The sequence below is a fragment of the Schistocerca nitens genome, chromosome 8, assembly GCF_023898315.1.
Source record: "Schistocerca nitens isolate TAMUIC-IGC-003100 chromosome 8, iqSchNite1.1, whole genome shotgun sequence".
NCBI lineage: Eukaryota > Metazoa > Arthropoda > Insecta > Orthoptera > Acrididae > Schistocerca > Schistocerca nitens.
Genome location: NC_064621.1, coordinates 289,350,151 through 289,378,149, shown reverse-complemented (window position 1 = coordinate 289,378,149; position 27,999 = coordinate 289,350,151). Strand labels below are relative to the sequence as shown.

Here is a 27,999-nt window from a genome sequence, read left to right as displayed (position 1 = left end):
GCGGCGCGCGGCGCAGCCTCCAGATGGGCGCCCGAGGCGCGTCCCCTGCCCGCCGCGTCCGCCCCCGTCTATCTGCAGACGACTTCCGTGAGATTAGCGCCCCGCGGCTGTCGGCAGCAGCTCGGGCCTCCACCAGTTCCCGCCGCGTCTTCGCGTGTCTGCACGTTCAGCTCAACACGCGCCGTGGAGTGACGGCGATAGTCCGCTTTCGCCGGTGGTCATCGAGAGTCACCGAAGTGATTTTCGTGTCGCGAGGCGTCATCGACTCGCCATTTCCAGTACTCCATCCTCGATTCCACCAACTGTAACCTGCTTGCTACCTCCTGTGGGAGAAGAACGCTGAGGTCCACTACGAAACCGTTGCTGGTAAAGTGTTGTCACTCTAAAATGCTGTTACAAGGTTCTCGTTGCCAGTAAAGTGAAGTTCATTTATATTTGTTGGCTTGGAAGACATTACAGTTTCCCCTGCCTAAGTGGAAAGGAGGTGGTTAGCCAAGCAGGCTGAGTGTGAGCACTTTGTTTTACACGGATTACGCCACCAGCTACTGTTAGTTGCAATACCATTAGGTTTTGGTAACACTTTTTGAGCGAATTCTGCCTAGTGAATCTACATCTACCTCGACGTCTACAACATAATCCGCAAGCCACATAACGGTGTCTGGCGGAGGATATCTCTGGTAGCACTAACTGATCTTCTCTTTCCTGTTCCACTCGCAAATGGTGCGTGAGAAGAATGATTGTCAACAGCTCTCTGTATTACGTCTAATTTCTAGATTTTTTCGTCGTGGTCACTTCGTGAGACGTGTGTGGGAGGAAGTGATATGTTGCCCGTCTCTTCCCGGGAAGCGCTCGCTCGAAATATCAATAGTAAGCTTCTCGGAGATACACAAACCCTCTCTTGTAACCTCTGCCACTGGAGTTCGTTAAGGATCTCGGTAATGCTCTCGCGCCGACTAAACGACAGTGTAGCGAAACGTGTCACTCTTCGCTGGATCTTCTCCTCAATCAGTCGTACCTGATAAGAATCCCAGGTTGCTAAACAGTACTCAAGAATCGGTCGAACGAGCGCCTTTTAAGCCTCTTCCTCGGTAGATGAGTTACATTTCCTTAATTTTCTTCCTATGAATCTCTGTCTGACAACTGCTTTACTTTTTGAGGTCATCCTGGATAGTTACTTCAAGATATTTTATGGTACATACCGTTTCTAGCAATTTGTCATCAATGATATAGTTGTACAGTAATGGATTTTTTTTACTTTGTGTGCGCAATATGTTATATTTATGTACGTTCAGGATGAACTGCCATAGCTCGCAATATTCATCAATCCTCTGTACAGCATTTTGCAAATCTATGTTGTCTTCTGGCGTAGCTACTTAAAGTGCTTTAGATGCTCTCTGTACGATCATTTATAAACACTGTAAACAGTTATAGTCCTTTCACTATTCCTTGCGGTACTGTTGCCTTCTGGCGTAGCGACTTAAAGTGCTCTAGATGCTTTCTGTAAGATCGTTTATGAACACTGTAATCAGTTACATCCCTTTCACAATTCCTTGCGGTACTCAGACCTTACATCTATCGATTTTGTTGCGATAAGAGCGACGTATTGAGTTCTAGTTAAAAATATGTCTTGAATCCTGTCGTAAATGTGGTCTGATGCATGGTAAGCTCACATTTTTTTTTCACAAAGCGGCAGCGTAGAACATGTCAAATGCCTTCCTGAAGTCAGGGAGAATGACATCTACCTGAGCACCGTTGGCTACAGCGCTATGGAACTCGTGGAGGAACAGAGCGAGCTGAGTTTCGCAAGATTTCTGTTTGCGGAATCCATGTTGATTTTTATATAGGAGATTTTCGTTCTCCAAGAACGTCGTAATTCTTGAGCATAAAACATGTTCCATAGCTCTACAACAGCCTGACATAATCGATATAGGCCTATAATTACGTGCACCTGTCCTACGACCCTACTTGAACACGGGAACGACCACCGCCTTTTTCAGCCGCTAGGTACCCTTCGTTGCTCCCGCGATCTACGATAAACTGCTGCTAGAAGGGGGCAAGTTCTTTCGATAATCTTTGAAGACAGTTTGTCCCAAACTTCAGTGTAAAGGCTATACAGACGACAGCGGACTCGAAACAGAATATTTTGAGATAATAGCCGAATTACAGGAAATGAATGTTCTGTCGTTACGAAGTACTGAATGAGCAATGCATCTGAGATGCGTGTTCGTAAATTGCTTATGTTTAGATTTTTTTACAGTGGAATAACATGAGGTCAGTGATGTGTGATACCAGCAGAAACTGCAGCTGGACAAGTTCAAAATGTTCGAATGTGTGTGAAATGTTATGGGACTTAAATGCTAAGGTCATCAGCCCTAAGCTTACACACTAATTATCCTAAGGACAAACACACACACCCATGCCCGAGGGAGGACTCGAACCTCCGCCGGGACCAGCCACACAGTCTATGACTGCAGCGCCCTTAGACCGCTCGGCTAAACCCGTGCGGCTCCTGAACAAGTGGATGAGATCCTAGTTGTATATCTCCTTGCACGTCAAACAGATATTTCAGAGAGCGCGGCAATACTTTGTGTCATTGTAATGCAGGCATTCAGACTGTTGGTCGTAGCTTTGAACAGTTACTGTCAGTTACGTTTTTCCAATAGCGTGTGAGCTTTTTTTATGTCAATAGAAAGTTATTCAGTGAGGGCCATTAATTCCTTAACTCAAAACACTAAATACAGCATCCTCTATCATGTACAGATTTTTTTATACAACGGGTTCGGAAAACCTTGTACATTAATACGCCGTTTAAGCGGGAGAAAGTGACAGGGGGTCTCAAATTCAATATTTTGTTTAGAAACAGGCGACAATTTTAACATCTGGGCTAGGAGTCCGTGTGAAGTGTATTACATACTCCGAGCAAAACCCAATTGTCATATCAAAACGAAAGCAATGGAAGTAGGCAGTACAGCAATGTAGTATCAAAGATGACAGAACTTACGATAAAACTCGTAAGACTGCTCTGTATAAACCAGGAAGAAGACGACAACATCAGCAACTGTGGAATTCTATATCCTCCTACTAAACAGTTCAATGATAACGCGCTGTTTCCGTATGACACATGCCTGATAACAGTTGGAAACCGCTCGACGTACGTCGCAGTATAATGTTATCATAGTCTAATGCTACTATAAGTCAGTATCTGTTGGCGTATTTACCATGTAACTTTTAAACTACTTGGGAACATTATGTCGATTTACGTACACGTCAAACTTCCTTCCGAATGTAGGACTCTGCTACCTGAAGTGTAGCTGGTCATTATACACGACTTTTTGTGACTGTGTTTGGAATATATTGTTTTCAATTGTGTGTCGAGGACAGTTATCGGTACACAGGCAGTTCAATTTCCTTATCACCAGACTAATCGCCTTAGCAGTGTGATATTTCGCAGCTGACTCGTACGTTTGTCGCCAGTTCTCAGGAATATCACAGTCTCTCGTTCCAAGAAGCTCTTTCTGCAGGCTTGCTTTTTAGTACAGAACATTGCAGCACAGTTTGGCTGCCTATAGCTTTACATATCCAGCTCTCCATCCCGTATCTGCAAAATACTGGTGATGAAATAGATCTCCGACTGCCTTTCTTGCTGAAAACAGCATCTGTCAGGAGGCACACCATAACAAATGGTTCAAACGGCTCTGAGCGCTATGCGACTTAACTTCTGAGGTCATCAGTCACCTAGAACTTAGAACTAATTAAACTTAGCTAACCTAAGGACATCACACACATTCATGCCCGAGGCAGGATTCGAACCTGAGACCGTAGCGGTCGTTCGGTTCCAGACTGTAGCGCCCAGAACCGCACGGCCACTAGGGCCGGCCACACCATAACACTGAACCGAATTGGTCGATATCATTTCCATGTGTCGCTCCCGAAGCGCCGAGGATAATTTTTTTAACGTGATATGCTCATTACCTGTGGCATACTGCCTTGTGAGAGAAGGAAAAGGGGCAGGACGGAATCGAGTACCTGCGCTTCACAACGTGTCTTCGTCTCAGAAACCGGCCAATATGAGTTTGGTTTATGGAGGGGTTCCCTCATCTTACCATGTAAAACTGGCAGAGTACACCAACTCAGCTTGAGAAACACGACACACAACACGTAAAAGACGAAAACATATACCGCAAAACTGGCACGAATCATCGGCAAACGACATACATGACCGCCCTGTGTAATAAGGAACACCACTTGGTCACAGAAATAAATTAATGTTAATTTTTCGGAAGGGAATTAAAAGACCAAAGCCTCTACCACCAAAGGACAAGCATTTAAAGAGGGAGACTGGAAAATGAGACTATGATAATGAACGTTCAGCTACAAGTATTGCCGGCCGGTGTGGCCAAGCGTTTCTAGGCGCTACAGTCTGGAGCCGCGCGACCGCTACGTCGCAGGTTCGAATCCTGCCTCGGGCATGGATGTGTGTTTTGTCCTTAGGTTACTTAGGTTTAAGTAGTTCTAAGTTCTAGGGGACTGATGACCTCAGCAGTTAAGTCCAATGGTGCTCAGAGCCATTTGGCCTACAACTATTGTTGTTCTCCGACCTTTGCCTCGGAATAAGACGTCGCTGTAGGCACCCTCTGGATCAGCTATACACCCGAAAGGCTGCCTGATAGATATATCCAGAGGCATGGCTCCCATTCTTGTCTTCTAAAAAGATAGGTTCGTTTACTTAAGCCTGCTCCATACACCACGTACTCTGTTTTGCCGTTATTAAGATAATGTGTCTCCTTTTAGGCTTCAACAGTAAAGCCACAACGTTGTTGGACTTAGTGTTTCATCTACCTGCTTACGAATCGTGTGTGTGTGTTTGTGTGTGGCGGTCATCAACGCCCGTACAAAGTCCCAGTTTTTACACATTCCAACTTTTTCACAGTCCAATCTAACAACTATCACCTTTTATGATGATGCTGAAATGATGAGAACAACACGAGGACCCAGTCACCGGCCAGAGAAAATCCCCAGCCCGGCCGGGATTCGAATCCGGGACCCCGTGAACCAGAGGCAACAAGACTAGCCGCTAGACTACGAGCCGCGGACACGTGCGTGCGTGCATGCATGCGTGCGTGCGTGCGTGCGTGTGTGTGTGTGTGTGAGAGAGAGAGAGAGAGAGAGAGTTGTTGGTATGCCTATTACAATGAATATTTAGTTATAATGATTCTGAGCACTATGAGACTTAACATCTATGGTCATCAGTCCCCTAGAACTTAGAACTACTTAAACATAACTAACCTAAGGACGTCACACAACACCCAGTCATCACGAGGCAGAGAAAATCCCTGACCCCGCCCGGAATCGAACCCGGAAACCCGGGTGCGGGAAGCGAGAACGCTACCGCACGACCACGAGCTGCGGACTATTTAGTTATATTAATGGTTTTAGTAATAACATTTCAGAACGGAAGTCAGCAATACCGCTTTCGGGTGCTCAAAACAATTATCCCCACTATCGTGTTGTCATTGGTTTTACAGAAATGTTGGTATCGTGCTTTAAGCATCGTGATGTGTCAAATGTACAAATTAAGAGTATTTAACAACAGTGAGGCCCGTTTACACTGGAGGGTGCAGTTAGGTCGTAAAAGAATAAATTTAACTAAAAAATAAATACCAACAGTGCACATATATACAGAAACAGCAGAAAAACAGCGTTGAAACAGTACAGCGCTAAGTTCCGTTCCGCTTCGTACCACTACAGTTCTTCCACGGAATTCTTTTTGAAATCTGTTAAAGCCGAATTTCGCCGTAAACACGGCGCTTGTCGTCGCGTGACGCGTTCGGTCTCTGTCCCAGAGCTGTCTGCGTGATTTATGACCCTCTGGGCATTGAAAAAAAATAGACAGAGTGAACGACAGTGTGATGGCCATTAGCAAAATACTGGATTAATGGCTCTTCCTCCATCAAAATGAAAGAACACCGACAGCAGCGCGCCCTCGTAGCGAAGCGCGGCGACACAAATTCTGCCTTAGCGTCGCTGGTGTCAGCTGCCTCTTCTCAGCCGTGTTGACGCAAAGCTGCTCTCTCATTGTGTGCTGCCGCTGTGGCCTCATTGTTCTACAGACACTCCACGCCCACGCCACTGTGTGCCTGAAGACTATCATTCTTTGCTGTACAGTACCCGTAACTCATAGATGCAACCCCTGTCTTTTGTTTTTATTTACTTACTGCAAAAATCTTACTAACGCTCATCTTGTTGTTTAATATTACAGTTTTTCCATGTCAAACATATAGTAAGTAATGTGTATAAGTGCAGATATTTTTATTGGTCACTGAGGACGATGTACTGAACAACATACATCTACACTACTGGCCATTAAAATTGCTACACCACGAAGGTGACGTGCTACAGACGCGAAACTTAACCGACAGGAAGAAGATGCTGTGATATGCAAATGATTAGCTTTTCAGAGCGTCCACACAAGATTGGCGCCGGTGGTGACACCTACAACGTGCTGACATGAGGAAAGTTTCCAACCGATTTCTCATACACAAACATCAGTTGACCGGCGTCGCCTGGTGAGAAGTTGTTGTGATGCCTCGTGTAAGGAGGAGACTTTGATAAACGTCGGATTGTAGCCTATCGCGATTGCGGTTTATCGTATCCCGACATTGCTGTTCGCGTTGGTCGAGATCCAATGACTGTTAGCAGAATATGGAATCGGTGGGTTCACGAGGGTAATACGGAACGCCGTGCTGGATCCCAACGGCCTCGTATCACTAACAGTCGAGATGACAGGCATCTTATCCGCATGGCTGTAGCGGATCGTGCAGCCACGTCTCGATCCCTGAGTCAACAGACGGGGACGTTTGCATGACAACAACCATCTGCACGAACAGTTCGACGACGTTTGCAGCAGCATGGACTATCAGCTCGGAGACCATGGCTGCGGTTACCCTTGACGATGAATCACTGACAGGAGCGCCTGCGATGGTGTACTCAACGACGAACCTGGGTGCACGAATGGCAAAACGTCATTTTTTCGGATGAATCCAGGTTCTGTTTACAGAATCATGATGGTCGCATCCGTGTTTGGTGACATCGCGGTGAACGCACATTGGAAGCGTGTATTCGTCATCGCTATACTGGCGGATCACCCGGCGTAATGGTATGGGATGCCTTTGGTTACACGTCTCGGTCACCTCTAGTTCGCATTGTCGGTACTTTGAACAGTGGACGTTACATTTCAGATGTGTTACGACCCGTGGCTCTACCCTTCATTCGATCCCTGCGAAACCCTACATTTCAGCAGGATAATGTACAACTGCATGTTGCAGGTCGTGTACGGGTCTTTCTGGATACAGAAAATGATCGACTGTTGCTCTGGCCAGCACATTCTCCAGATCTCTCACCAATTGAAAACGTCTGGTCAGTGGTGGCCGAGCAACTGGCTCGTCACAATACGCCAGTCACAACTCTTGATTAAATGTGATATCGTGTTGAAGGTGCATGGGCATCTGTACCTGTACACGCCATCCAAGCTCTGTTTGACTCAATGCCCAGGCGTATCAAGGCCGTTATTACGGCCAGAGGTGGTTGTTGTGGGTACTGATTTCTCAGGATCTATGCACCAAAATTGCGTGAAAATGTAATCACATGTCAGTTCTAGTATAATATATTTTTCCAGTGAATACCCGTTTATCATCTGCATTTCTTCTTGGTGTATCAATTTTAATGGCCAGTAGTGCATATTTATACCAGTCCTAGACTAATAATCACAGCCGTTACAAGTCATAAGTGTTTAGATTGGTTGATACCTTCAAGTAAATGTGGCCATTAATGCTTATTTTTCCCTTGGCAGCGGATAAGGTGTTGAAGTATTGACGCGTGTATACAAAAGTCTGAGTCTATATTGACAGGCATACTCCACTTAGTGGTGCAGTAAGACCGTGCAGAAAACATCACGTCGTATAGTTTGTGACGTGGTTGGGGAAGTCTCTTTGATACAGAGAAAGAACAACCAACATTCCATATTAAGGTGCCACATTTAAAAATATCTGCACTTATACCCGTTACATCTTGTATAAGCGAAGTACATATCAGTGAGGAGTCATTTGAGTAACGCTACAGATTGGAAATTGCAGTGGCTTTTGGGGCATGATAGTAACCACTCGTTAGAAATGTATGATAATGGAAATAGAGTTGTTCCTTGGGCAAACACAATCAGTTCTCAAACACGCAGTTTCTTTCCCCAGTATAACATAATGATCTTTATGTAGCTGTCTGTCAATCGTAGTACCTGTAATAGTTTGGTCTAGTTTGCCATCTGTATTTTTTTCCTTTATTGTTTTGTCATCTGCAATTTTTATTGTTTCCTCATTGTCACATCTCTATGCAAACTGCACTTTCATACATTCACTTTGTAGTTATTTACCAGGTGCTCATCAATTCTAGCATCCTCACCTACTGGCAATGGTGAAATTTCACCGAAAGACGTGTTGGTGTTGAAGGAGAAGGTGTGTTTGGTCAAGATAGTACCTGATTTTGATAAATATACATATTATCATTGTTACATAATAATGAAAGACGACCACGATCACTGATAGTATTGTGAGTTCGTTATTATTAGATGTCAGAAAAAGAAAATATACGCTCTGCACATCTAAATAACATATCAGTTCTCTCTTTTTATATACTAGTCCAGAATTACTCTAAACTTCTCAACGGTTCTCGTAATACTGCGTGGGCTGCTCTTGTACTTTGAAATAAATACTTCATTTTTATTCCAAGATTCTATTCCTTATGTGTTGCTACCACGCATTTCTGTTACATGTCATTAGTCAGGTTCCAGAGAAACTTAATGAGGAAGTTGCTAAATACAATGTTGATAAGAATGACATTTCTTAAATTCCATACAGTTATTGCTTTATTATTAATAACAATAATTATTATTATTATTAATGGTCATTCAGTTGCTCCTACTGCTGTCGTTTTATGCAGCTTACAATAATACATCTGGCCTTCAACAACCACGCGCGAGATTTTCATATTCTCTCACTACGTGCCACAGAAAAGATGAATAGGACCTTTTTGTAGGAAATTTAGTGTAGTTAAGTTTTGTATTGGGATACTTTTCACTAGAGGCCGCAGATTTCGAGTTATTCGTGAGAAGCGTACAACAGTAACTTTCAAACAATAACCCACTTACACACACAGCCCCCACCAGTCAGAATTTATGACATGTTGTTTGTTCATGGCACTCTCTCTCATCACTGCTCAAATATGTGCGACTGCAATAATTATTTCTCACATTAGACCTCTTTCGGTCTTCATTATCCCACCGGCTTTGTCAAGTGCTTAAAAATTGTAAAATTGACGCTTGTTTAAATTTTACCTAATAATTTTGTGAATTTTAAAAGCGTAAAATAAACAGTTACATCGTTGTATTCGTCAGGTCTTCTGACTATGAAACTACTGTGCTTTTAAGGTTTAAGTTTGGATCGAATTGTCAGTGTAATTAGTTTTAGCGTAACGTTTACAAAAGTCGTTTTTCTTTCATTGCCCTCACGGGCACATTTAAATTAATAATGTTCACTAAATACCCGACTGTGCTGGTGACGTAATAGCCCAATCAATAGAGATCAAAGAACGCCAACATCGGGAATAGTTCGTGTAGTTGGAAATTTTTGTACGGTGGTAGGAGGGAATACCATGAACATCATGCTAGAAATCCTGTCTGGAGAGGCGTGAGTGTGGGGTAGAAAGTGTTTTTGAAGGTCACTTTAGAACATTTTTCTTGAGTAACTCGAAGAGTGCGGTCTGCGAAAACGTATCGCAGTACAAAACTTAACTACATGAAATTTCCTAGAAACAGGATCTGATAATTTTTTTTTCTGTAGGACTAACAGTTCGTGCATAGTGAGCGAGAGAATATGAATATCTCGCGTGTGGTTTCTGAAAGCGACATATAATACTGCGAGTTCCATAAAACGACGCCAGCAGGAGCAACTGAATCACCCTGTGTACTATTCATGTCCCATACAGATTGTGTGTTGCCTCGCTAAGAATGTTTGGTCAGATGTAAGAGAGGGCCTGAAGGTCTTAATCTTTCCAGGTGAGATAAATACGTGAATAAATAATGTGTTGGGTATGCTGGCACAGTGGCAAAACCCACATAAGTGTTACATTTTTTTTCCATTTTTCATCTGTGATAATTGTGCCCATGAGAACTACAGCTGTGCGAAACTCGTATAATGAATTATATAGGATAATAGTTTTTATTGTGATGTGGGCCGATGATCCAAAACGTAATCACTACCTGTACAGGTATCAGCTCTCAGTTTCCCTGTTCGCTCATCGACACCAAGGTGGGTAACCGGAAATTGCTTGTGTTCCCTGCAAGAATGTGATAGTTCAAAAGATTAAAATATATTGTGAGCCGTACAACTTATCTGTGGGAGGAAAGAGGTAGCCCACATCCGAATGCCATCCTGACATACTATGTTGCACGATCGTGCAGAATACTGTGGCTTGCCCGCACTGACATTTTTGTCTGAAGTGAAGTGCTGTGCCAGATCATTCGTTTTCTCAGAAAGGAAAGCCAACATTATTTTCCCGTTTTCGACTGGTTAACGACGAGCTGCGCTGACAGAATCGACATGCACACCCTGCAATCTTTCTCAAAATATTTTACAGAAACTATTTGATAAAAAAAAATTAGTTACTTACAGCTTTATAATCAGCTTGATGATGGAATGTCCATCAATTCGTTAACGATTGTAGTTGCTGTGATATTTGCATTTAGGTAAATGCAATGGACTCTAATGACTGACAACTCTAGCTGTAAATAGGAAACTAACATTTCTAAGAATCCCAGTTCATTTTCCAGGCGCACATTTTTCAGAATATCGTGTCACTAGGGTATTCTGTTCCAACAAGGGAAGCTGCGAAATGAAAATAGAAAATAAATAATGTGTGTGTTGTTACGACTACGCAGAAATGTCTCGAAACCACAACCTTAGCTTTCGTAACAGCAGTTTACTGTAAACAATGTTCCACGAACTACCAACATCCGACTGTTTATCATGTAATAAAGCACAGGTCCGCAGCAGTGCTCCTGTGCCAATCACGTGGAACACACAAACATTACTTGCACAACTGCTTTGCAGGCAAGTTATAAATGTAACTGACTTTGGAAAATATTTGTTCTCAGTTTTTAGAATGGTACAAAGGCTTCGTGGGAATGAGAGCCAATCTGCCCGAAAATATTCACCATTGAATACTGTTCAGGGTTCTGCATATACACACTGTTAGCCGCCGCGTAGTGGACGGGGGGGGGGGGGGGGGTACTTTCCACCAATATTAATGTCTTCCTGTTGCAGTCGTTTCTAGTACGGAGAGAGATAAAAGTGTCTGTTTGCCTTGTTACGCGTTCTGATCTCTAATACAATCTGACACTAAGGTGCAGCAGCAGTGTATGTTACCTATCTGTCTCAGATCTGGTTCAGACTGTACAACTCAGTCGGCATCCTAAGAACTGCAGGGCGTTTCGGATTTGCAGAGTTTTAAATGGATTCGCAACTCAGGTGACTGTTAAGTGATTGTACTTAATAATCAATAAGCTCCATAGACAAATCGGTAGGTCTGTATCTCCTCAGGATAGGAATGGAACCAGGCTCTTTAAATGGTTACAGAGATTCAAGCCGTCTATTGAATGGTTGGATCCTTTTGAAAAGGACACAGCCACTGTTCTTGCCTGTTTTTATTTTATAAAAGTTTGCGCTTCGTGTATAATGATTTTATCGTCGACGGGATGTAAAACGAAACACTCCTTCCTATTTACTGCCGCTACTTCACACAAAGCCCATGCCTACTACAGTAGTACAAGTTTATATGCCAACTAGCTCTGCAGATGATGAAGAAATTGATGAAATGTATGACGAGATAAAAGAAATTATTCAGGTAGTGAAGGGAGACGAAAATTTAATAGTCATGGGTGACTGGAATTCGTCAGTAGGAAAAGGGAGAGAAGGAAACATAGTAGGTGAATATAGATTGGGGGGAAGAAATGAAAGAGGAAGCCGCCTTGTAGAATTTTGCAAAGAGCATAACTTAATCATAGCTAACACTTGGTTCAAGAATCATAAAAGAAGGTTGTATACCTGGAAGAATCCTGGAGATACTAAAAGGTATCAGATAGATTATATAATGGTGAGACAGAGATTTAGGAACCAGGTTTTAAATTGTAAGACATTTCCAGGGGCAAATGTGGATTCTGACCACAATTTATTGGTTATGAACTGCAGATTGAAACTGAAGAAACTGCAAAAAGGTGGGAATTTAAGGAGATGGGACCTGGATAAACTGAAAGAACCAGAGGTTGTAGAGAGTTTCAGGGAGAGCATAAGGGAACAATTGACAGGAATGGGGGAAAGAAATACAGTAGACGAAGAATTAAGATATATACTGCCTACAGAAAAATTAAAGAGACCTTTGGAGAGAAGAGAACCACTTGTATGAATATCAAGAGCTCAGATGGCAACCCAGTTCTAAGCAAAGAAGGGAAGGCAGAAAGGTGGAAGGAGTATATAGAGGGTTTATACAAGGGCGATGTACTTGAGGACAATATTATGGAAATGGAAGAGGATGTAGACGAAGACGAAATGGGAGATAAGATACTGCGTGAAGAGTTTGACAGAGCACTGACAGACCTGAGTCGAAATAAGGCCCCGGGAGTAGACAACATTCCATTAGAACTACTGATGGCCTTGGGAGAGCCAGTCATGACAAAACTCTACCATCTGGTGAGCAAGATGTATGAGACAGGCGAAATACCCACAGACTTCAAGAAGAATATAATAATTCCAATCCCAAAGAAAGCAGGTGTTGACAGATGTGAAAATTACCGAACTATCAGTTTAATAAGTCACAGCTGCAAAATACTAACGCGAATTCGTTACAGACGAATGGAAAAACTGGTAGAAGCGGACCTCGGGGAAGATCAGTTTGGATTCCGTAGAAATGTTGGAACACGTGAGGCAATACTAACCTTACGACTTATCATAGAAGGAAGATTAAGAAAAGGCAAACCTACGTTTCTAGCATTTGTAGACTTAGAGAAAGCTTTTGACAACGTTAACTGGAATACTCTCTTTCAAATTCTGAAGGTGGCAGGGGTAAAATACAGGGAGCGAAAGGCTATTTACAATTTGTACAGAAACCAGATGGCAGTTATAAGAGTCGAGGGGCATGAAAGGGAAGCAGTGGTTGGGAAGGGAGTGAGACAGGGTTGTAGCCTGTCCCCGATGTTATTCAATCTGTATATTGAGCAAGCAGTAAAGGAAACAAAAGAAAAATTCGGAGTAGGTATTAAAATTCATGGAGAAGAAGTAAAAACTTTGAGGTTCGCCGATGACATTGTAATTCTGTCAGAGACAGCAAAAGACTTGGAAGATCAGTTGAACGGAATGGACAGTGTCTTGAAAGGAGGATATAAGATGAACATTAACAAAAGCAAAACGATGATAATGGAATGTAGTCAAATTAAATCGGTTGATGCTGAGGGGATTAGATTAGGAAATGAGACACTTAAAGTAGTAAAGGAGTTTTGCTATTTAGGGAGCAAAATAACTGATGATGGTCGAAGTAGAGAGGATATAAAATGTAGACTGGCAATGGCAGGCAAATCGTTTCTGAAGAAGAGAAATTTGTTAACATCGAGTATAGATTTAAGTGTTAGGAAGTCGTTTCTGAAAGTATTTGTATGGAGTGTAGCCATGTATGGAAGTGAAACATGGACGATAACTAGTTTGGACAAGAAGAGAATAGAAGCTTTCGAAATGTGGTGCTACAGAAGAATGCTGAAGATAAGGTGGGTAGATCACGTAACTAATGAGGAGGTATTGAATAGGATTGGGGAGAAGAGAAGTTTGTGGCACAGCTTGACTAGAAGAAGGGATCGGTTGGTAGGACATGTTTTGAGGCATCAAGGGATCATAAATTTAGCATTGGAGGGCAGCGTGGAGGGTAAAAATCGTAGAGGGAGACCAAGAGATCAATACAGTAAGCAGATTCAGAAGGATGTAGGTTGCAGTAGGTACTGGGAGATGAAGAAGCTTGCACAGGATAGATTAGCATGGAGAGCTGCATCAAGCCAGTCTCAGGACTGAAGACCACAACAACAACAACTTCACACATACACCTACAAAAGCCACTCGAAAATAAAAACACAATTTCATTAGTATACAAATCTATGGGAATGATTTTTAAGTTTTGTTACATTCATCCGTACAAAACAGGTACTAAGAAGTAAGCTTAAGAGTCATGTGTATATTTCACTGAAACTAACATTTATGGCCGGTGTCGTTCATCATCGACAGGAATATGATTCCAGTCCCTCTTAAGGACAGACGTAGGACAAAATGCATTCTTTTACTTAAAGTTGTAAATCTCCAACAATATTACAGCTAAATAGTAAACCCTGAGACTATAATTTACCACATAATGCTTGATATTCTGTGCATATTTTGTTTGAAAATGCTCATCAACATACATTTTATAAGGATTTGAATTTTTAATTACCATTGTTTCTATAATGTATCTTTCCTCGTAAACTAATCAAGCAATAAAACCGGAATTTCACATTTTAAATCTGCATATGAGGCTAACAAAATATTTTTGTTTAAGGCTGTAGTTGCTTTGAAATGAGTTTTTCATTTTTGTGTTACTCGGGATTGCTCTATTTTTGTCAAAATTTAAAGGAGAACTTTTCTGAGAGAAAATAAAACGGGAAAGCATTATTCAGTAAGCAATTCATAAGAACTGTGCTAAATTTCAAGACGATAGATTTTATAGTTCGTGAGAAAAGGTACATTACAGCTCAAAAAAATTAGTTTGCGGCAATACGCATTTAAAGTTATTGTTTCAGTTTTTGACAACATTGTTATACCTTTAGTGGCAAATGTTGTCCGTATCCACAATCTTAATTCTTTTCCTCGTCTTCTTGGAGTAATCTCTTCCTCTGCCTCTTTTGCGTAGCCAACTTCTGCATTTTTTCTTCTGCTGCCTGAGCTTTGTCCAGTCACGCTTCATCGATGCTTCTGGGTATCTTCAGTATGAATGCACCGGAATGGAAGCCTATCTCTGCAGGCACTTAATCCTACCTACATTTCCACTATTTAACACTAGACAGACCAGACATGCTGTCTTCACAACTGAGGACAAAAATACTGTTTCTGCACAACGCATTCATATAAGGTGATCATAGCCATCATTTACATTCTGTGTTTTCCCATGTTCACATTTCTTCAGCACTCCATGATTGACCAAGTACCTGGAAGTTTGTATTATAACGTCTAAAACAGCAAGTGGCAAACACGTTTGTTTTTCCACTGGCTTCTGCCATAACATATTTGCACCACGCTATGTCACAAAGTGAATGTTGAGGATTCACACTTAGGAGCAGCATCTGTAACAGTGTAATTTAAATTTCCTATACCTTTTACAAGTGAAATTCTACATTTCCTCCCTTTTTTTAATAAGCGTTCACTATTACCACCTATTTCGAGCAAAACAGGTTGATATACGCAAAACTAAAAACTGAAATAAGTTTGTAGCACGTACTGTTCAAAAAACCACGTTGTAAATAAAGGAACAAGCAAAGATAATCTTTCTCACAGCCATCTAGACTCCTCTACAGTTCGTTTCGATTGTATAAACAAAACTTAATGCACAAAAAAAATCTAGCTTAGAGAAGTTGTGGATTACAGCATAGGAAGAGGGGGCGTGGCAGGGGCAGACGTCCAAACAAACTTTTTTAAAACATATTTTTAGCCCGAATTCGATTTAGAAACTTTGCGATGTTATTATTAAAGAATCAATCCAACAAATTACGCAATAAAAAAATTCGAATTTTTCCTCAATTCTGCCCCACATCTGTCCTTGCGTAACATCCGGGAAATGTTGCACCTGCCAAACTACACGTCAGCTTTGTCCAATGACATCTCCTAAATCGCACACACAAACCACACGTTAAAATCCAATGCGCGTAAGACACGCACCGTAACCAGAATTATAGTTATTCTCATTACATCGCGTTTGTTGGCTTCGCCAGTTCAAAACCATGCTGTCAACTTTCTATCTAACTAATTTAGAAGAAAAATAACTATTTTCGGTATTATGTTCTATCTCTGTTTGTGCTTCATAGGTGACAAGATCATTATGTCACGGGTCAAAGGCGACATTTGATATCGACAGGATGAATTCATCCTTTCTTGGTTCCGTCTAGTGTAGTTGCCAGGAGTATCCCCCAGACGTCTGATTCAATGTTGTATTAAACAATGGTAGACAAGTCCCTGTTTTGTTTCTAGTCGTTACCTAATCGCACTTTCGCTTACCTACGAACTTAGCGTTGCTGGAGCATTAAGTCTATCAGGAGAACGGGCAGGAACATTACGTGATGCCTGCTTCCGTTCTTTGGGTGATATTAGATTAACCCATCTCTAATGACCTTATTATCGATGCCAAATTAGAGGGAAGGCAACGGTGCTGAGCGTGAATAAGTCACTGCGAGTTACATAACTTGTCGATTTCGAGGCCCCATTTCATCTTCTGACTTATAATTACACGAACATGACATGAAGACCGAATTCTTCGGTTCCTGCCACTGCTTGGAAATTCACTTCATTGCAGAAAGATTATAGAATGGCTCTGTACTACTCCGAAAATCCAAAACGTTTTCCTGTAATTTGTACACCGTTAAAACAAGGTAACTGGGTCGCAGCTTGAAGCAGAGAAGACGTAGTCTCAGAAGTTTTCCGACAACAACCGTTCTCTTTACCTGTTACATAGATACAGCGAAGACCAGCCGTATGACACGTGTTAGTTTATTTAGTGATGAATGTCAAAAAGTTGCTGTCTGGATGTATTATGATTTCGTACATAGTTTCTGTAGCAAGTCAACGACAATCACAAGATTTAGGTCTTACGATACTGCAATTTAGCGACGCAGAAACTTTTTTTCCTCTACAGAGACTGCAGTCTCATGAAAATAAATACCCTTATCGTTGGATTGTTGGTTCGGTCCCCTGGCTGCCGCTTATCGATTACATGAAATCTTTGGTGTATGGAACCCCAGTAGAAAGCGAATAGGAACTGGTTGGTTTGATCGTAGCTGCTAGCATATGGTAAAATAGTTATCAATTTTATGGTAATCATATTTTTCTTCTTCCACTTTTTCCCTCATGGTATTATTCTCTATACCTGTAAATGTGTTATCATTCGCATCTGTAAATACAACAGCCCAATGAAGACGACTTGCAACAGTGGACCAAATATTGGTCCTAGACACAAAGGTTATCAGATCACCCGCTCAGAGAACTGATATAGAAGGTTGTTTTCTGATATTTAGTGACTGAGTCAACAAACTGCTGCATTACAGTATTATTCATATGTACCTTCAGATTTTCAGAAAATGACTGCGCAAAAACTATAAGACAAACAGGAAGATGACAGACATCAATGGATAGAACATCTTGCCAAATTTTGAATCGTAGTACGCGGCGTGGCGTAGTTGCAGAGGGCACCATTATGGGGCAGGCATGTCAGAACTCTGAGATAAATCACCCGCTCTGTACTGCTGCATCAAAGTAGATCACACCTGCAGATAGGAAACCCAATTACAAGAGCTCCAAAGCAAGCTGCTGTCTTTACTCCTTCCCAGGCAGCAGCAGTAGCAAGAACGACTTCAATGAACTGCATGGACCTGCCCGCAAGCGGTGCCTATATTCAGCATTTTTGATGTAAATTATTAGGATGGTGCATAAGTTCTTAGAGTTTTTATTCTGCATGTTGGTATTCCGGTTGCGAGGAGATGTTTTTAACGATTTTAATTTTTTATCTATAGTTCACTGTTGCTATCTGGTTTAGATGTTGTCATTTTGTGATCGTGAGAGAAGTTGTAGACACAAGAAAATGGAGTGCGAAGTGCAGAAATCGGAAGATTTCCGACATATTCTTCTGTTTGAGTTCAGTAGAGGGATGACAGCAGCGGAGGGGGCCAGAAGCATTTTCACTATGTGTGGGGTTAATACCAGTAGACAGAGCACGGCAAGAAAATGGTTTTCTCGCTTTAAGGAGGATAGTTGTGACATTAGTGATTCTCCACGTTCAGAAAGACCTTCGGATTTTGATGAAGATGGGTTAAACGCATTAATCCACAATGATGCGCATCAGTGGACTCAAGAAGTAGCAAATGTGATGAACTGTGAGCATTCCACCATCGTGAGATATTTGTATTTAGACCCACTTAAACCTAACTAACCTAAGGACATCACACATATCCATGCCCGAGGCAGGATTCGAACCTGCAACCGTAGCGGTCGCGCGGTTCCAGACGGTAGTGCCTAGAACCGCTAGGTCTGTACGCAGAGTATAGTAGATAGTGTAGGAGAATTTATCATTGATGACTAAAGTCTCTGTTACGCTTATCTGTTGTGCTTATTAAATTTATGGAAAAACGCTACCGCCGGCCGGTGTGGCTGAGCGGTTCTAGGCGCTTCAGTCTGGAACCCCGCGACCGCTACGGTCGAAGGTTCGAATCCTGCATCGGGCATCGGGCATGGATATGTGTGATGTCCTTAGGTTACTTAGGTTTAAGTAGGTCTAAGTTCTAGGGGACTGATGACCTCAGATGTTAAGTCCCATAGTGCTCGGAGCCATTTGAACCATTTGTATCTATATTTAATTTTTTTAAAAAACGCTACCAACTTATGCATCAACACAATAAAAACTTTGAGAGATGCTCTATCCACTGAAGTGTGTTCCTTTCTGTATGTTTCGTGTTATTCACACAGTCGTCTTTTGAAACCCCAGAGATACTTACGAATAACCCTGTATTTTAAATATCAAAGTAAAGCATGGAAATATTTTTTTAAAAAAGTTGCAGGAATTCATTATATGAAGTTGAATTTCTGTCAATAGCTCTGCCATTCTGTCCGTCACAGAGTGCCTCGTAGCAAAGACGTATTCATAAACTAAAATAGCTACTGTCTCGACACAGACAAAAGGTGAACGCCTGCTCTCCATTAAGCCTAATGCCAAAGAACTTCGCATTTGATAAGTTAATGGCGCAGTGTGGAGAATTCCGTCCGTTCGGGTAACGAATGGCGACAGAGTTCTTGTCATGAGTGAGCGTGGGTGCGGGGGAGGGAAGAGATGATGCAGTGAGCTGGGGGTGGGAGGTTGGGGGGGGGGGAGAAAGGGGAGGACGCAATCCCCACCGGCGTGTCCCGTGGCGGGCAGCACCAGAGCACAGCACAGCACAGCAGAGCAGATAGCCGGCGCCGACAAATTGCAGCCGGGCATGGCACTGTTTACAAATACCGCGCGGCCACGCAGCGGCTCCCATCCGTCAGCGTCGGCGTTTGATTGCTTACTTCCTCGCTCTCCCCGCGCACCGCAAGACGTTCCTTTTATGAATAACAAAGAGGCCGAGTCCTTCGTCTGCATTGTCTGCCACCACCAGCACCCTCAACGGAAACGTGTTTTTCTTTCAAGGGCCTTACGTATACTTTGACGGCGACTTTGTAATTACACAGACGAGCTAGCCATTCTCTCTCTCTCTCTCTCTCTCTCTCTCTCTCTCTCTCTGTGTGTGTGTGTGTGTGTGTGTGTGTGTGTGAGTGTGTGTGTGTGTGTGTGTGTGTGTGTGTGTGCGCGCTCGCGCGCGCCTCAGAGAGAGAGAGAGAAATAGAGAAATAGAAAGAGAAAGAGAGAGAGAGAATGAGACGGCGACATCGAAATAGACTACCTCTTCCCCTCAAGCGACCTCACGTATGCCAGAATCAAATTACACTGCACAACAGAATTACAGTATTTCCGAAACCCCGTAATTGTCTCCCATTCCCAAGCATAAGTTTGAAATTTGGCTCAAAGCTGCCAACAGCCTTCCTCTGCAATGGTGCAGAAGGGTGGCGTCGTGCGACGTCTCCCTCGGGCTCCACTACGCTTCAAACAGCAACGTGTCGACAAATACTAGAAAAAAGGGCCAGAGTTGAGAAGTTGATGTGACGTGACAAGTGGGTCTGTGATTGCACATTGGTGTCAAATTTCACCAAAATTCTGCCCAACTCCACCTTGGATGTGTCACACGATGAGAAGGTTGTGACAGCCCCTCTTACCCACATTTCACTTCTTCTTTGAAGCCTCTCCGATGGAGGTCATAACACCGGTTCCCAGCGTTGAAAAGACACGGTTTTCTTCTGTGTGTCCAGGGAAAACATATGAGACACACCGACGCTCAGAATAGAAACCAAAAGGTCTCATGGTGTTCCACAAAGGGCGTCAATGAAACAACTCCTTTCCTTGCCTGTTGATTCCCACACATTTCCCGATCGAAAACTATAAATCGCTTTGCGATAGGCAGCAGGAAGATGTTCTTGACAACCTTTAACACTGCTGACATCCTCGTACGTTTCAACGCGTCTCAATCGACACATTCCAATTAAACGTGATCGCACCTCTTTGGAGTGCAGCGCGACGGCAATTTTTGCTTTCGTACACAGGTTGGAACCACCGAGGACCGTTCAAAAAGCAGTCAACGAAATTTGAACGTGATTCGAAGCAGCTAATGGTCCTTATGCTTTTTTGGTGCTCATGTTCCATGCTCTCCTGTGGCATCATTGACAATTGCGAGAATAACAAACGGCAAAGGGGGTCCCTCTAGAACCTTCCTCCCCCCCCCCCCACCCGTTCGGCAGATCCCTCGGTGGCACCCAACCAGATTTTTTGAGAATTTTTGAAATGTATCTTTACAGAGAAAATCTGCAAAGTAGCCCGAGGCGCCTGTGGGTAGGCAACCAGTAGTTTCTCGATCTGTTATACTACTAACTATAACAGCGAAAGAATATTCGAGGCTGTTAAGTCAGAATGCTATTTTGCAAAGAATATTCTCTCTCACTCTCTGGCTTTTTGTCGAGGTTAAGAAAAGACGATAGATCGGTGGGCATGATGGGTTTGCACCCCATAGATCCCTCTCCCAGCCATTATGCGCCACCCATCCCCGATGGTGAGAGACAAAAGGGGACTCACCAGTATCAAGCACCCGATGAAAATAGAAAACCACAGCCACGTCACTGTTCCTGAATCACACTGAACGTATTTTCTAACCAGACATGGAAACTGTTAACCATATTGTACCGTGCAGTAAAATTTGCAATGCTAAAGTAAATTTCGAATATAAATTTCAAACTTCAGAAAACATTTAGATCAGTTGACTGCACAGCATCAAGGAGAGCTCCACCTACCAGCCCAAAGGAGCCAATGGGTCTGAAGATGGTTTTATAGAAAAAACCGAAACCAGTTACTCATTAAAACAGACATAACGTGATCAAGACTGAACTTTAATCTAAATATAATTTAGATCTAAAATGAAATGTACAACCAATGCAACGATTTTTAATTGAAAAAACAGGCATATTTGATATTTGTTGATTACAACGCCATCCAACGCGAATGCAAAACAATGGTTTGAGTAAACCGCACGTTTTTTTATTTTGCGTATGATCGTATATGCAATAAAAATGCGGCGGTTCCCATTTGAAAATGCAAAATTAACCCTGACCACGCAGGAGGGGTGGTTATGAGGTGGGCAGTTGTAGCGCAGATGTCCCCTTCACTATTATCAGTAAAATCTTTCTATAGCCAAGATCGCATAAGTACTTACTTATTTTCGAGAACCGGTTTCGAGAGACTTCACTGTCATCTTCTTGTCTTCAAAAGTTATTGTTACAAAACGTGTTGATTGCGAGTTGGAATCTCTTTCCAAGTTGTCACGCGTAGCCCCATGAAATCAATTCGGAAGGCTAGTCGTGACTTAGTAATTCCAGTGACGTCTGCGTGGAGACTTTCAAGGAGACACTTATAACTATGTCCTTCTCGTCTGCAGTTGTTACAAACTCTAGAGCCTTTACGCTATGGTTTACATGCCAACTTGCAAACGAAATGTTGCTGCCTGAGTAAGATTTTCTGGATCGTGAAGTCTTTGGTGATGGATTGAACACACATAATGTGCGTATCTGGGTGTCAGCAGATCTCCACGAGATGGTAAAGCTACAACGAGACTCCCCTAAATTTAATTTTCTGTGCGACATCCCGGAAGAAGTTTATGGGCCTTTCTATTTCCGTTGAGCCATTGTAACCGGTGTTTCTCATCTTGATGAGCTAGAACTATGGCTGTTTCCTCAATTGAAAGAAGCTGAACCAAATAACTTCATTTGGCACTAAGATGATGCGCTACCTCACTGGTATAACTCAGTACGCGGTTAGTTTAATGTCGTTGCACCCGACCGCTGGATTGGTCCCTGGAGCTTGTTTTACATGGCCTCTGCGTTCACACAAATCTGATGCCATGAGATTTTTACCTTTAGTTGTTCGTAAAGGATTTGTGTACGTTCCATCGCTACGACCTGATCTCCACGACATTAGGAACGGCATTGTTGCAGCAATTACTCCAGACATCCTGATGAAGGTTTGAGAAGATCTCAGCTATCGACTCTGTGTGTAACTAGAGTACTAAAACTAACATAGGCTACCGGGGGCTATCACAAGTAAGCACAGACAGCAGCACTTTTCCTAGCAGCTTTGGTCAATTAAGATCGCATCGGCTTTACCTGTGCGTTAGGAGAGTTGCTTATGTGTCGGGCGTTAGCTGATAACGACCGCTTTCTTTACGTATGCGACCAGTGCCTTCCCAGATTCTCCTAAAAATCGAAAATGGTGAACCATCTAGAAACTGACTGGGATGTATAAAAGCCCACGGAGCGTATATAACTTTTTTTTTTTAGTAGTTATCCTCCCGTCTGTCACTTACATGAAAATAGTATTTATAACAAAACTGAAATTGTCAGTGCACAATTCAGGTTTCGCTCAAAATCGGTTTATGTAGCAAAAATTTTAAAAAATCAATATAATATCAATTTCTTCAGCAAAAAGATAAAATGTAAAAACTGCAAAACAAAAATGTATCAAACATTGCTTTAATACTTCATTGAACTTACATAAAACATGTTTCTGTTATTCATACGCAACATCTGCATTTATCAATGACAACAGGAAACTTTTGCTTCTGATAATAATGGAGAACGTTCTGTTGAGCACAAAATAACAACAGTAACTGTACGTGTATATATTTTGTGTTGCATGTAAATTACACTTGCATCAAAAGTTACTGCTTTGGTTACATAAAAGCAAAGAAGTTTTGCAATCAAGTAGTTTTTATTACTTATAAAAGCAATTTGTATTCTGTAAGGATATAGAATACAATATGGGCTTAAGCTGAATGATGAGCGGTCCTAATTTTGTGCAAAAGAAACAAAAGAACAAAAAAGAGTCGTCGGCTCCGCGTTTCACATTCATGTGTATTTCTTTCCTTTTCAGTGCTACCAATACCACTGGAAATCCTGACATTTACCACGTCTTTTATGTAGAGTAGTAACATGATCGAACTGTAGTTTTGTTAGAGCGCAACTATTAAGTGTGTCGAATGTTGCTAACACTGTACACGTGTAAGAAGAACTGTCAGAGTTGCTCTTTCGTTTGATGTATTATTTATAATTGTAAGCTGAATGTAAAAAAATCCTACAGGGTTTAAAAACACGTATATTCATTTCGAATAACCTTTTCTTGGGGGAGGGAGCGTCATGACCCCCAAGACGTCCATTTCCTCCCTTGAATCTGCGCCTATCAATCATGCAAGAAAGAGCTCTGATTGCACAACTCCAGAGAGAGCCACATTTGGAGTAAGACAGCAGCAGAAGGGCTGGGTGCAGTGGCCTGGGGCTGTGAAGGCAGCAGCAGCGGCAGATGCGCCGCTATCGGCGTGTTCAGCTCCCCCAGAGGGCCGTGCAGCCACCTCGCGCTTATCTCGCCGCCGGCCACGCCCCCTCCGCCACCTGCCTCGCGTGGGCGGCACGCAGACGGGCCACCCCCGCCTGCCACGCCATGCCACCGCTGCCACCGCCGGCGCTCCTAATTACGCCATTATATCGCCTTCAGGGAGCGCGGCCCGTATTTACATCTGTAATAACTTGACCCGGTCCGGCCGGATTCTTCCACTGTGGCCGCTGTTGCGCCCCCTCCTTTCTCTCGCCTTCCGCGGCCTGCTTATCGCCGCCGTACATCAGCGGCTTCCCCGGGCACTGACTCCTGGCCGCCGGCCTTTGTGATGGTGATTTAAGACGTTTCGAGGCATAAATAAGGCACACGGCCCGCGTCCGGTAGCGACGACGTTGCCCCGAGGACTGGCGTGTCCTCCGGCTGCGGCGTCGCTTCTGCACCCCACCCCACCCCCCGGTGCATTCTCGCCGAGGTGATATAGCGCCGCACGTAACGGATGGGTGCCGCGCAGGCGATCCCCCCACTTCGCAGATATTTATTGCAACCGCCGACGAACAAAGAAAACCACTAATTCCGGCCACTCCCTCCGGGGAACCCCCTGCCCCTCTTCCCACAGCCACCCGCAGCGAAGATAAGCGGCAGCGCAGCGCCTTGAAAGCCGTACCCGGGCCCCATCAGTCGATTCCCGCCCTGCAAATGGTCTTGTTTATTTCCCCGGCACATCCGGCCGGTGATGCATTCGTCAGACCGCAAGGTAATCGGAGCGAGCGGAACGGCGTTGCGGTTGTGCCTCTGTTATCTTCTTGCACAAACCCTCGCCCCTTTCCGTTTTCCTTCACCTTGAGTCTCATCCCCTCTCGCACTGTTTTCTTTCTGCCGCTTGGTTACATTGGACCCATCAGATTTTTTTTTTTTTTTTTTTTTTTTATCATCACGCCTCTGACTGCTTGGATGCGGCCCGACAACACAGTCTCTCTCGTACTATTATCTTGAACTCAAGACAAAAGTGTCTGTATGTCATCTACTGAGATATACCAACACATGAAGAACGTAAGATCTGCAAGTCCGTCAGTGTAAGACAGTATGTCTTTATTAAAGAGTAATAACTGCCACCATTAGAGATGTAAAACTATCGTAAGCTACGGTAGACTATCATAAGTAAGCGTTGACTACGGTAATTTTCCTAGTAATGTTTGTCAGTTAAAGATCGTAACCGCGTTACCTGAACGTTAGGTGTGATGTATACCTGTCGAATGTTGTCTCAGTTCGATCGCTTTCATTGCGTACGCGATCAGTGTCTTAGTAGAGTCCCACAAAAACCGGAACAGTGAATGTACTTAAAAAATTTTATTCTAAAAGTTATCTTCCTGTTACGTAAAAATAAATAATATTTGTAGCAAAATTTAAATTGTCAATGTTTAATTCACGTTCTGTTCGAAATTGGTTGATTTGTAATGTGAGATACAGGGATGTTGTAGTAAAAGTAAAAAAAACAATTCCGATTTATCAAATAGCGCAGGAAAACGCAGTTTCCTCGTGAGAAGGTAAAGTAGAAAAAACACAAAACACAATAAAACATCGGTTTAACACTTCATAGAGCTTCTATAAAAAATATTCCTTGTATCCATAAACAATTTTACCTTTATCAACAATAACAGGATACTCTTGTCTTTGAGCATGATGGAGAATGTTCTATTGAGTATGAAATAAAAACAATAATTACATAAATGTTTTTATATTTGTGCATGCACACTGCACATGCATCGAAAGTAAGTGGTTTCGTTAGATAAAGATGCAGAAGTTCCACGATCAACTAATTTATATTACTTAAAAAACGCCGTTTACATTTTGTAAAGATATAAAATACATAATGGACTAACACTGAACGATGTGCGGTTCTAATTATGTGTAAAACAAACAAAAAAACAAAGACAAGTCGTTGGTTCCCAGTTTACCTCTCACACATTCATTTGTTTCGTTCCCTACTAATGCTACCAATACTATCGACAATCCTATCAGTTACTACGTGTCTGCGAATCCCGTATGTGGTGAGAAAAATGCAAAATTTTCGGTTGTCTAGCGATCTTGTCAATACTGAGTCGATTGCGCATCATAAACGTAATAAGTGGTTTTCTCAAAAACTGGGGGGGGGGGGGCAATTTCATTTTAAGTTGTACGCGGGGGACCTGCCAAAAATGAACCGAATCGACTGACTGTGAGTGAGGCCTTCCCCTTGTCAATGTTTTTGTGACCGGCTCTTCATGGATCCGTAAATTCTGACCTTCCGTGTAATTCGCCGAGCGACTTACCAACCAATCGGCATGTTTTCATTTAAGCGTTAGTTGATCTCTTTAGCACGTACAGATCTGTACCACGAGCGGAAAGCATATTCTGTCGTGGTATTCTCAGCACCTTTGCCGAGCACCCCGTTGGCTGTCGGCTAATTTTCTCACAATGTTATTGTTTACTGCAACTTTATGACGGGTCTTTTCGCAGTGGTGTTAAGAAGTTGATGACAGGTCCAATACGACACTGACGTATGTCGGTTTATCTGTTCGTTTCACGGTGATTCCATTTCTCCAATAAATACACTACTGGCCATTAAAATTGCTACACCACGAAGATGACGTGCTACAGACGCGAAATTTAACCGACAGGGAGGAGATGCTGTGATATGCAAATGATTAGCTTTTCAGAGCATTAACACAAGGTTGGCGCCGGTGGCGACACCTACAACGTGATGACATGAGGAAAGTTTCCAACCGATTTCTCATACACAAACAGCAGTTGACCGGGCGTTGCCTGGTGAAACGTTATTGGGTTGCCTCGTGTAAGAAGCTAGCAATCGAGATGACAGGCATCTTATCCGCATGGCTGTAACGGATCGTGCAGCCACGTCTCGATCCGTTAGTCAACAGATGGGGACGTTTGCAAGACAACAACCATCTGCACGAACAGTTCGACGACGTTTGCAGCAGCATGGACTATCAGCTCGGAGACCACGGCTGCGGTTACTCTTGACGCTGCATCACAGACAGGAGCGCCTGCGATGGTGTACTCAACGACGAACCTTGGTGCACGAATGGAAAAGCGTCATTTTTTCGGATGAATCCAGGTTCTGTTTAAAGCATCATGTTGGTCGAGTCCTTGTTTGGCGACATCGCGGTGAACGCGCATTGGAAGCGTGTATTCGTCATTGCCATACTGGCGTATCACCTGGCGTGATGGTATGGGGTGCCATTGGTTATACGTCTCGTTCACCTCTTGTTCACATTGACGGCACTTTGAACAGTGGACGTTACATTTCAGATGTGTTACGACTCGTGGCTCTACCCTTCATTCGATCCCTGCGAAACCCTACATTTCAGCAGGATAATGCACGACCGCATGTTGCAGGTCCTGTACGGGCCTTTCTGGATACAGGAAATGTTCGGCTGCTGCCCTGGCCAGCACATTCTCCAGATCTCTCGCCAACTGAAAACGTCTAGTCTGTGGTGGCCGAGTAACTGACTCGTCACAATACGCCAGCCACTACTCTTGATGAACTGTGGTATCGTGTTGAAGCTGCATGGGCAGCTGTACCTGTCTGTACACGCCATCCAAGCTCTGTTTGACTCAATGCCCAGGCCTATCAAGGCTGTTATTACGGCCTGGGGTGGTTGTTCTGGCTACTGATTTCTCAGGATGTATGCACCCAAACTGCGTGAAAATGTCATCACATGTCAGTTATTGTGTAATATATTTGTACAATGAATACCCGTTTATCATCTGCGTTTCTTCTTGGTGTAGCAATTTTAATGGTCAGTAGTGTACGTTCGACCACTGCATAACAGTACGCAGTGTTTTAGAATGGTCCGCCGCTAACAGCGACAGCTAGAGAAGAGCGAGGGCCGCCTGTTATATGATAGCTGCTCTGAGGTAGGCCGGTTTGGTTCTGGCGTCGGCATCGGCATCGGCGGCTGGTGCGGTAACCCTCCCAAAAGGGCGAGTCGCAGGTTCCCCCTCGTTGTGGATGCGGAAGCGCTGTACCAGCAAGTTAACTACCCTTGACGGAAGCGCCATTGGGCGCTGGAGGGGAACGACGGCGCTAACCTCGTTCGGCTGCGGAATGCCACGGCG

General features: G+C 43.2%; 1 protein-coding gene across 1 annotated transcript in view; it reads left to right on the top strand.

Moving 5' to 3' along the window:
* The first annotated feature begins 347 nt into the window (after nucleotides 1-347).
* Nucleotides 348-27,999, top strand: part of LOC126199366 (teneurin-m) — a 358,266-nt gene continuing 330,614 nt past the window's right edge. Inside the window, exon 1 of the mRNA XM_049936259.1 lies at nucleotides 348-366. The gene's annotated coding sequence lies outside the window, so the exon portion shown is untranslated. The remainder of the gene's footprint in view (nucleotides 367-27,999) is intronic.